The sequence below is a fragment of the Dendrobates tinctorius genome, unplaced genomic scaffold (genome assembly GCF_039654945.1).
Source record: "Dendrobates tinctorius isolate UK_male_01 unplaced genomic scaffold, ASM3965494v1 ptg000020l, whole genome shotgun sequence".
In the NCBI taxonomy this organism is placed as follows: domain Eukaryota; kingdom Metazoa; phylum Chordata; class Amphibia; order Anura; family Dendrobatidae; genus Dendrobates; species Dendrobates tinctorius.
The window spans coordinates 12,709,131-12,719,486 of NW_027361688.1; the positions used below are offsets into that span (position 1 = coordinate 12,709,131).

The following is a 10,356-nucleotide window of genomic DNA, read 5'->3' on the forward strand; positions in this document are numbered from 1 at the left end:
GTTTTCTTTGACACCTGATGATCCTATTCTAACTAATGTGGATGCATTTTTTTCAAGCCTTGGGGTTGTTGTATGATGAACCTAATGCTATTGATCAAGCTGAAAAAGCCCTGTTGGCATTGAGCCAGGGTCAGAATTCTGCAGAGTTGTACTGTCAAAAATTCCGAAAGTGGGCGGTCCTTACTACCTGGAATGATGGTGCCTTGGCAGCTCTTTTTCGGAAGGGTTTGTCAGAAACCGTAAAAGATACTATGGTGGGATTTCTGGTTCCCTCTGGTCTTGACAATTCTATGTCATTAGCCATTCAGGTTGATCGGCGTTTACATGAACGTAAAATTACACAAGAAATGTCGCCACCTGTTGAACAAATGTCTGAACCTATGCAATGTGATAAAGTTTTGTCTAGGGCGCAACGTCAGGAGTTTAGAAGGCGTAATAAGCTGTGTTTTTTCTGTGGAGATGCCTCTCATATTATTTCTGTCTGCCCGAAACGAGAGAAACGTTTTGCACACACATTTGCTGTGGGTGGTGTACAACCTAAGTTTCTTCTGGCAATTACTCTGATCTGCTCCCTGTCCACATTTTCCGCTAAGGCTTTTGTGGATTCAGTAGCGGCTCTGGACCTGATGGACTTGGATTTTGCTAAACGTTGTGGATTTCCTATGACACCTCTGTGGACGCCTATCCCTTTGAGGGGTATTGATGCTACTCCTTTGGCGAAGAATAAACCTCAGTTTTGGACCCAGGTGGTAATGCGGGTCGCCCCAGACCATCAAGAAAATTGCAGATTTTTGGTGTTGCATAATTTGCATGATACCATTGTTCTGGGGTTTCCCTGGTTGCAAATCCATAATCCAGTTTTGGATTGGAAATCTGTGTCTGTGGTGAGTTGGGGTTGTCGGTGTGCCCTTAGTGATGCTCCTGTTTTCTCCACCTCTCCCCAGTCGCATGATGTTCCTGACTATTTGGCTGATTTTTATGATGTATTTAGTGAGAATGAGTCTGCGTCTTTGCCTCCTCATAGGAGTTATGACTGTGCAATTGAGCTGAGCCCTGGGTGTAAATTTCCCAAGGGTCGGCTTTTCAATTTATCTGTACCCGAGCACAAGGCTATGCGATCCTATATTAAGGAGTCGTTGGAGAAGGGTCATATTAAACCATTCTCTTCATCCTTGGGTGCTGTTTTTTTTTTTCGTGGCCAAGAAAGATGGTTCATTAAGGCCTTGTATTGACTATCGTTCCCTCAACAAAATTACTGTTAAATATCAGTATCCGTTACCCCTGATTTCTGATCTATTTTCCAGAGTTAAAGGTGCTTGCTGGTTTACCAAGCTTCACCTCAGGGGGGCGTATAATCTTATTCGCATTAAGCATGGGGATGAATGGAAGATGGCGTTTAATACTCCGGAGGGACATTTTGAGTACCTGGTGATGCCTTTTGGGCTCACTAATGCCCCTTCTGTCTTCCAGTGCTTCATGAATTATATTTTCCGGGACTTTGTGGATAAATTTTTGATTATCTATCTGGATGATATTTTGATCTTCTCCAAGGATTGGGATTCTCATGTGGAACATGTTCAGACTGTGTTCCGGATTTTGAGGGAAAATTCCCTGTATGTTAAGGGATCGAAATGCATTTTTGGTGTACAGAAGATTTCATTTTTGGGATTTATTTTGTCTCAGTCAACTATTGAAATGGACCCGGCCAAGGTACAGGCCATTTATGATTGGGTTCAGCCCACTTCTTTGAAGCCCCCCAAGAAGGTTTTGGGTTTTGCTAATTTTTATCGTAAATTTATAGCTAATTTTTCTGGTATTGCCAAACCATTGACTGATTTGACTAAGAAGGGTGCTGATGTGCTGAATTGGTCTCCGGAGGCTGTTTCTTCCTTTCAGGAGCTGAAGCGGAGGTTCACTTCTGCTCCGGTTTTGCGGCAACCTGATGTCTCACTCCCGTTTCAGGTAGAGGTGGACGCTTCTGAGATTGGTGCAGGAGCTGTTTTGTCCCAAAAAGATCCGGTAACATCTAAAATGAATCCCTGTGCTTTCTTTTCCCGAAAGTTCTCCCCATCTGAACGCAACTATGATGTGGGGAATCGGGAACTGTTAGCCATGAAATGGGCATTTGAGGAGTGGAGACATTGGTTGGAGGGAGCTAGACATCAAGTCGTGGTCCTCACTGACCACAAGAATTTGATTTACCTTGAGTCGGCCAAACGCTTGAATCCTAGACAGGCTAGGTGGGCCTTGTTTTTCACACGTTTTGATTTTGTGGTCTCTTTTCTTCCGGGCACTAAGAATGTCAAGGCAGACTCCCTCTCTAGGAGTTTCTTTACTGATTCTCCTATTGTGACCAAGCCTGCTACCATCTTAGGTGAGGGGGTAGTTCTTTCTGCCATCTCACCCGATTTGAGACGTGCTCTGGAAGAATTTCAGGAGGACAAACCTGAGTGTTGTCCCATTGGAAAATTGTATGTTCCTGACCAGTGGAGGAAGAGAGTAATGTCTGAAGTTCATTGCTCCGCATTGGCTGGTCATCCAGGTATTTTTGGTACTAGAGATTTGGTGAGTCGGTCTTTTTGGTGGCCCGCCTTGTCTCGTGATGTCAGGAATTTTGTGTAGTCCTGTGGGACTTGCTCCCGGTCTAAACCTTGTTCTCGCTCTAGTGGGTTGTTGATGCCTTTGCCAGTGCCCAGGAGGCCATGGACCCTTATTTCAATGGATTTTATTTCTGATCTGCCTGTCTCTCAGAGAATGACTGTTATCTGGGTGATTTGTGATAGATTCTCTAAGATGGTCCATCTTGTACCACTCCCTAAGTTGCCATCTTCCTCAGAGTTGGTGCCCTTGTTTTTGCAACAGGTGGTTCGCTTGCATGGGATTCCTGAGAACATTGTATCTGACAGAGGAGTTCAGTTTGTCTCTAGATTTTGGAGGACTTTTTGTTCCAAGCTGGGAATTCAGTTGTCCTTCTCCTCTGCGTTTCACCCTCAGACCAATGGGCAGACGGAGAGAACAAACTAGACTTTGGAGTCTTATTTGAGATGTTTTATCTCTGCTGATCAGGATGATTGGGTCTCATTTTTGCCCTTGGCCTAATTTGCTTTAAATAATAGAGCTAGTTCTGCCACTTTGATGTCACCTTTCTTTTGTTACTTTGGGTTTCATCCTCGATTCTCTTCAGGGCAGGTGGAGTCTTCTGCCTGCCCAGGTGTTGACACTGTGGTGGAGAGAATGCACCAGATTTGGGACCAAGTGGTGGATAAGTTGTCTCTCTCCCAGGAAAAGGCCCAGCAGTTTTCCAACCGGCATAGGACCATTGGTCCCTGGTTTAAGGTGGGTGATATGGTTTGGTTGTCATCAAAGAATATCTCTATGAAGGTGGCTTCTCCAAAGTTTAAACCTAGATTTATTGGACCTTACAAGATTTTGGAGATTCTTAATCCGGTCTCTTTTCGATTGGCTCTTCCTGTTACATTTAAGATCCATAACATGTTTCATAAGTCTCTGTTGAAGAGATTTGTTGAGCCAGTAGTTCCTGTGGTGGCACCTCCTGACCCTGTATTGGTTGAAGGTAATGTGAAATATGAGGTTGAGAAGATACTGGATTCTCGTCTGGCTAGACGGAGACTCCAGTATTTGGTTAAGTGGAAAGGTTATGGCCAGGAGGATAATTCTTGGGTCTCTGCATCCGATATTCATGCCGAAAGATTGGTTCGTACTTTTCATCGGGCCCATCCTGATCGGCCTGGTGGCGTCGATGAGGGTTCGGTGACCCCTCCTCAAGGGGGAGGTACTGTTGTGAGCTCAGTTTCTCGTTCACCTTTGATGTCCAATGAACTCCCTCTGCTGGTGAAGGGAGGTCGTGAAGCTGATTTGGATGGGAGAGACCTGTCACCTGAACAGGTGGATTGCGATTGGACATCCGGAATCTCTGAGTGGATATAAGGCAGCCGACGCCCTGTAGGGTTGCTGGTGATTTCTCTGCTCTGAGCTCTGGCCTCCAGTTCGGTTCCTGTCTTCTAAAGCTAAGTTTTGCTCTGTTACTGTTCCATGAGATTTTATATGATTTGCTTAGTTTTGTGTTCAGCCAGCACCGGCTGGGGCTTTGCTGAATTTCCATTTTTGTCCCTGATCGGTTAAATCTCTTTTGATCTGTCTTCAGAATATATCGGAGTGCTGATATAGGGATTTTGAAATCTAGTGACTTCAGGGCCGTTTTTCCTATCAGACGTGTTGGGACATTTTTGGTAGGGTTTTTGCGGATTGCAGCCAACATCTTTTCTGCCCTTTCCTATCTAGATAGTTGGGCCCCATCGTTTGCTCTGCCTGTCTTTCTGTCTGTGTTTGTGTTTTCATCTGTTTTCACCGACAGTACATGTTGGGGGCTGTCTATTGCTTTGGGGTCTGCTCTGGGGCAGTTTAGATTTCCCCTTTCTTTCTTTAGGCTTATTTAGCTCTCCGGCTGTGAAGAGGTGTCTAGGACCACCGTAGGCACGCTTCATGGCTACTGTTAGTTGCTGTGAATAGGATCAGGGGTCTGCAATCCGCTAGCTACCAACCTCTCCGGTTTTCTGGACCTAGCTTGCATTTTTGCTTTTTCCTTCTCCGGTGACTCATTCATAACTGCTTGGGCCCTAAATTCATCATGTCTGCCATGGCCTTTTGACTATGAGTACTACTCGGATAGCTGTCCAGCAGACAACCCCTCTTGAATTAACACTATTAGATAACACACAAAGCTAAAAATACATGATAGAAAGTTCTTTAACTAGTAAGCCCCTTTCTCTTACCAAAAGGAGCACATTAAAAGGAGTTCTCAACTTTTCGAAATCACTTTTTGACAGAGAAAAAAAAAGTAGACTCATAGCGATCACCTATAATTCACAGAAGAACCTGGTAGCAAGTGTTTCATTCTTCTACAGCACTGCCACAGGTCAGAAGAGGTATTACACTGCACTATTGAAATCAAAGGACTGTGTGTGTGTAATACACAATCATGTAGGGTCTTCCATAGCAAGATACACTCTTTAAGAGCACTCTTCACTCTGGCTAACATATAAAAGGTCCTCAATGGAAGAAATGACCTCTCTTTAGGGCAGTGAGCAACCCTTTTTAGAAGGTGCATAACGATCGCGGTTGCAGAGGGTGGAGGACCCGCCGACACCAGCGCAAACTTCAACTATATGTGCGACCCGCCAGGTCTGTGCATTGCAATACATCATGCCAGCCAGAAGCCAGTAGCTGACATTGGCATGCACGTGACTAAGGGTGCATGGTAGTCACGTCATGCGATCCAGTTGCTGACGTCAGTCAGAAGATGCAGTGCGGCGGGGGAGTGGATGCGAGGGGATTATAATTGTTTATCTTTTTATGCATTAAAGAACCAGCATGTGGGATGTATATACAAAAGGATGGGGCCCAGAATAAGGGCAAATATACCAGGATGTTGTCACGTCCTCCTGAGAGATATGAGGTTAGAAAATCATTAAGTAGTGTGAATCGCAGGTCTTCCATTTAGCCTGTGTGTTTCCTGTCCCATATTACGTAGATTTTTTTCCTTTGGTGCTGAAGAGGTTAACGACCCTTTCTATGCTGATTGGAAACATGCAGATCCATCTCACAGCTGCTCCTGACCTGGTCATTTCTTCTTTCTATAAAAATCTGGCCAGACCTTCTCTTCCTCGACAGTGAAAGTTTACTTCCTGGTTCCCTGGAGTTACTGTGCTGAGTTGGAGAACGTTTTTTGCTGCTAGAGATTGTTGTATGTTGTTTTTGGGTGTATACTTTCCTCTTTGTACTATTCCCATTTGTTTTGCTCATTCCTACCCTTCCCTATATACCTCTCTACCTTTGGTGAATGTTTTGTATGTTAGCTGCTTTTGTTATCTGTTTTCTTACGTGTTTAGACACTAGCATTTCTGTCTCAGGCCTCCTGAGGGAGGGGACCGCTTAGGGGATAACAGTAAGGTACGTGGCCCAAACCTCCTCACCATCAGAGGTACCTTTCCCAAATCAAGTACAATCACAGAGTGACAGACAGATGTGCCCTGGATGAGGGACATATATAGAGTATACCAGGATGGGAAACATCAGGATGCACCCAGGATGGGGGACATACCAGAAAGGAGGACATATATATATTATATATATATATATATATACACACACACACAAAATATTATATTATATAATATCAGGATGGAGACAAAATGGGGGGCATTACTACATAATTGGGGAGGGGGTGCAACGTGTATGTCCTTATAGGATTTAGAACACTATAACGGTCCATATACAGTCATATGTTAACGTTTGGGCACCCCTATTAATGTTATCCTTTTTTCTTTATAACAATTTTGGTTTTTGCAACAGCTATTTCAGTTTCATATATCTAATAACTGATGGACTAAGTTATATTTCTGGATTCAAATGAGGTTTATTGTACTAACAGAAAATGTGCAATCTGCTTTTAAACAAAATTTGACCGGTGCAAAAGTATGGGCACCTCAACATAAAAGTGACATTAATATTTCGTAGATCCTCCTTTTGCAAAAATAACAGCCTCTAGTTGCTTCCTGTAGCTATTAATGAGTTCCTGGATCCTGGATGAAGGTATTTGTGACCATTCTTGTTTACAAAACAATTCCAGTTCAGTTAAGTTTGATGGTCGCCGAGCATGGACAGCCCGCTTCAAATCATCCCACAGATGTTCAATGATATTCAGGTCTGGGGACTGGGATGGCCATTCCAGAACATGGTAATTGTTCCTCTGTGTTATGATTGAGTCACCCTAGGAGGCAGACACAAAAATAGAAGCTACGTCCAGAAAACCAGAGAAGTTGGCAACTATCAGATTGCAGACCCCTGAACCTATCAACACAACTAGCAGTAGCTGTGGTGGGTTCCTACGGTGCCCTAGACCCCTTGATCACAGCCGGAGAGCTAAATAGCCTAAAGACAGAAAAGGAAATCTAAACTGCCCTAGAGCAGACCCCAAAGTAAAAGACAGCCCCCAACATATAATGACGGTGAAGCAAGATGAAAAAACACTCACACAGATAGAAAGATAGGCTGAGCAAACGATGGGGCCCAAGCTAACTAAACAGAACAGGAAAGGAAGGTTGCTGTCTGCAATCTGCCAAAACCCTATCAAAAACATAAGCCAACAAGCTGATATGGAAAAAGACCCTGAAGCAGCTAGGCTTCAAAAACTAAATCAGCACTCAGGTATTTTCAGAAGACAGAGCTAAAGGAATTCAGCTCACCCCAGCAGGGAATGGCAGAAATCCAGAAAAACAAAGCAAAACAAAGTCAAAGCACAAATGCAAAAAGCCGAGCAGAAAACTTAGCTTTAGAAGAGCAGGAATTCAGACTGGTCTCCAAGGATCCCACAGAGAAATCACCCGCAGGGCAGAAGGGCGTCGGCGGCCTTATATCCAGTCAGTAACTCCACTCAGCCAGTCATCATCATTAGGCTCAGGTGTTTGATAATCAGCTCACTACCTTTCTTTACCAGAAGAGGGAGTTCATCGGGCCTCAGTAGTGAAGGGGAAAATGAACTCACAACACCTCTGCATGAATGCCTGAGTAGATTTGGAGCGGTGTTTTAGATGATTGTCTTGCTGAAATATCCATCCCCTGCGTAACTTCAACTTCGTCACTGATTCTTGCACATTATTGTCAAGAATCTGCTGATACTGAGTTGAATCCATGCGACCCTCAACTTTAACAGGATTCCCAGTGCCGGCATTGGCCCCAAAGCATGATGGAACCTCCACCAAATTTTACTGTGGGTAGCAAGTGTTTTTCTTGGAATGCTGTTTTTTTTAGCCTCCATGCATAACGCCTTTTTGTATGACCAAACAACTCAATCTTTGTTTCATCAGTCCACAGGACCTTCTTCCAAAATGTAACTGGCTTGTCCTAATGTGCTTTTGCATACCTCAGGCGACTCTGTTTGTGGCGTGCTTGCAGAAACGGCTTCTTTCGCATCACTCTCCCATACAGCTTCTCCTTGTGCAAAGTGCGCTGTATTGTTGACCGATGCACAGTGACACCATCTGCAGTAAGATGAGGCTGCCGGTCTTTGGAGGTGGTCTGTGGATTGTCCTTGACTGTTCTCACCATTCTTCTTCTCTGCCTTTCTGATATTTTTCTTGGCCTGCCACTTCTGGGCTTAACAAGAATTGTACCTGTGTTCTTCCATTTCCTTACTATGTTCCTCACAGTGGAAACTGACAGGTTAAATCTCAGAGACAACTTTTTGTATCCTTCCCCTGAAAAGCTATGTTGAATAATCTTTGTTTTCAGATCATTTGAGAGTTGTTTTGAGGAGCCCATGATGCCACTCTTCATAGGAGAATCAAATAGGAGAACTACTTGCAAGTGGCCACCTTAAATACCTTTTCTCATGATTTGATACACCTGGCTATGAAGTTCAAAGCTCAATGAGGTTACAAAACCAATTTAGTGCTTCAGAAAGTCAATAAAAAGTAGTTAGGAGTGTTCAAATCAAGAAAATGATAAGGGTGCCCATAATTTTGCACCGGTCAAATTTTGTTTAAATGCAGATTGCACATTTTCTGTTAGTGCAATAAACCTCATTTGAATCCAGAAATATAACTGAGTCCATCAGTTATTAGATATATGAAACTGAAATAGCTGTTGCAAAAACCAAAATTGTTATAAAGAAAAAAGGTTAACATTAATAGGGGTGCCCAAACTTTTACATATGACTGTATCTGATCAGCATAGGTGGTGGGAGGCCCATGTCCAGATCTTGCCACTGCCTTTAAGTTATCATCAGTCTATTCTTGGATAAACCTTTGTCCGAATGTCTTACCTCACCAGCCCAAAACTTCTATATCAATCTCAGGTCGAAATCTTTAAGCAGCTGCCACGTCCACGCCGGAGACCAAACTGCTAATATACATCTGCAATGTCTAGGAAATACAAATGTGACCCGAATAAAAGCTGCAGGCCGTCACTTCCTCTTCCTGTGCGACAAGTGACAGTGAAGAAAATCGTGTTTGAGGCAAGAACACAAACTTCCCCATTCGGCTGTAAACGAGAAGTACAAATCTGACCGTGATGAAATATCAAAAGGAAACTGACCAAAAAAATAAAGTGAACATTCCTTTAATCTGGCATCAATAGAATTTAAAAAGAGTTGGATTATCAGATATTTTCTGGATTATCAAATTAGTCATTGAGACAGATGGAGAAAATCCAGAAGGACAAGCACGACATAATGTGCCATTCTAGAAAATGTTGCTGTCTTGGCCAAGACTTCTGCTTTTGGATTTGGGAAATTCCAGATTTTGCTGCAGATCTGAGCTGGTAACAAATGTTGGATTATCAATGTCAGAAGGGTGGGGATCTGACACCATCACCACGATCAGCCGGAGCAAGAACACAGCGCCGTACACCATGTAGTGGCCATCAATTTCTGGATGGTTGGCAACCGAGGTCCAGCCACAAGTAGCTGGCAGAGACAGGGAGAGAGATGATACAGATGATGTTTGGGAATAGCCCACTTTGGGAGGGGTTAATGCCAGGAAAGGGAGATTACTTCCTGAGTAGTCAGTGAGAAGTTGGTGAGCGAGGAGTGTGCAGCGCCGTCAAAGGGTGATCCACAGCTAGGAGACGGGAACTGACAGAAAAGACAGAGTGGCTTTCCACGTTAAAGGGATCCTTGGATAGGACGACGTGTAAAGAGAAACCCCGAGCTTGATAAACACTCAAGGTACAGACCTAAAGAAAACAGACTGTGGGACTAGTGAAGGTCCTGAAGGGCGGATCCAAGGCGTCCATAGTGATAGGATGTGGAGCCGCCGAGAGGTGAAGAGAAACTCGCTGCACTGTACTGTAGTGGCACTCTAGCCTCTGATGAAGTAGAGCGAAACATTGTGCTGTACCGGCCCTGGAGTAGACTACAGTGGAAGGAAACGATGTCTGTGAAAAAGCTTCTTGCTGTTAATCAAACATGCTGAAGACTGTGTACTCGCTTATTCCTTGTGCATAACCCTTATTTTGTTCAGTAAAGTTCCCATGTTTGCACAGAGGGGCATCAAAGAAAAGGGATCCTGTGGGGTCAGAAAAATCTAAAATTCATCCCTGGCTCCTGTACTCATGTGTTTCATCTCAAGTGATAGGTCTGAGGAATTAATATAGTAAGTAACCTGGAAACCAACTAGGCCCAAAGCCCGGCAATAAAGCGTAGTAAATCACTCACCCGGCCTGCTTAATAAATAGGATTAGAGTAATTCATTATTTCTCAAGCAGCAAACTGTCACGGATGGAATAAAGCCTAAAAAGGAGGCTCCCTTTATGATGTGCGACCATTTTGATAGGTCG

At 43.8% G+C, this 10,356-nt stretch overlaps 1 protein-coding gene across 2 annotated transcripts in view; it reads right to left on the reverse strand.

The window, feature by feature from the left end:
- PARVG (parvin gamma) overlaps positions 1-8,986 on the reverse strand; it is a 63,874-nt gene extending 54,888 nt beyond the window's left edge. Inside the window, exon 1 of one of the 2 annotated variants that reach the window (XM_073567687.1) lies at positions 8,843-8,986. The gene's annotated coding sequence lies outside the window, so the exon portion shown is untranslated. The remainder of the gene's footprint in view (positions 1-8,842) is intronic. The other variant, XM_073567688.1, reaches the window with a different exon arrangement.
- Positions 8,987-10,356: the final 1,370 nt, after the last annotated feature.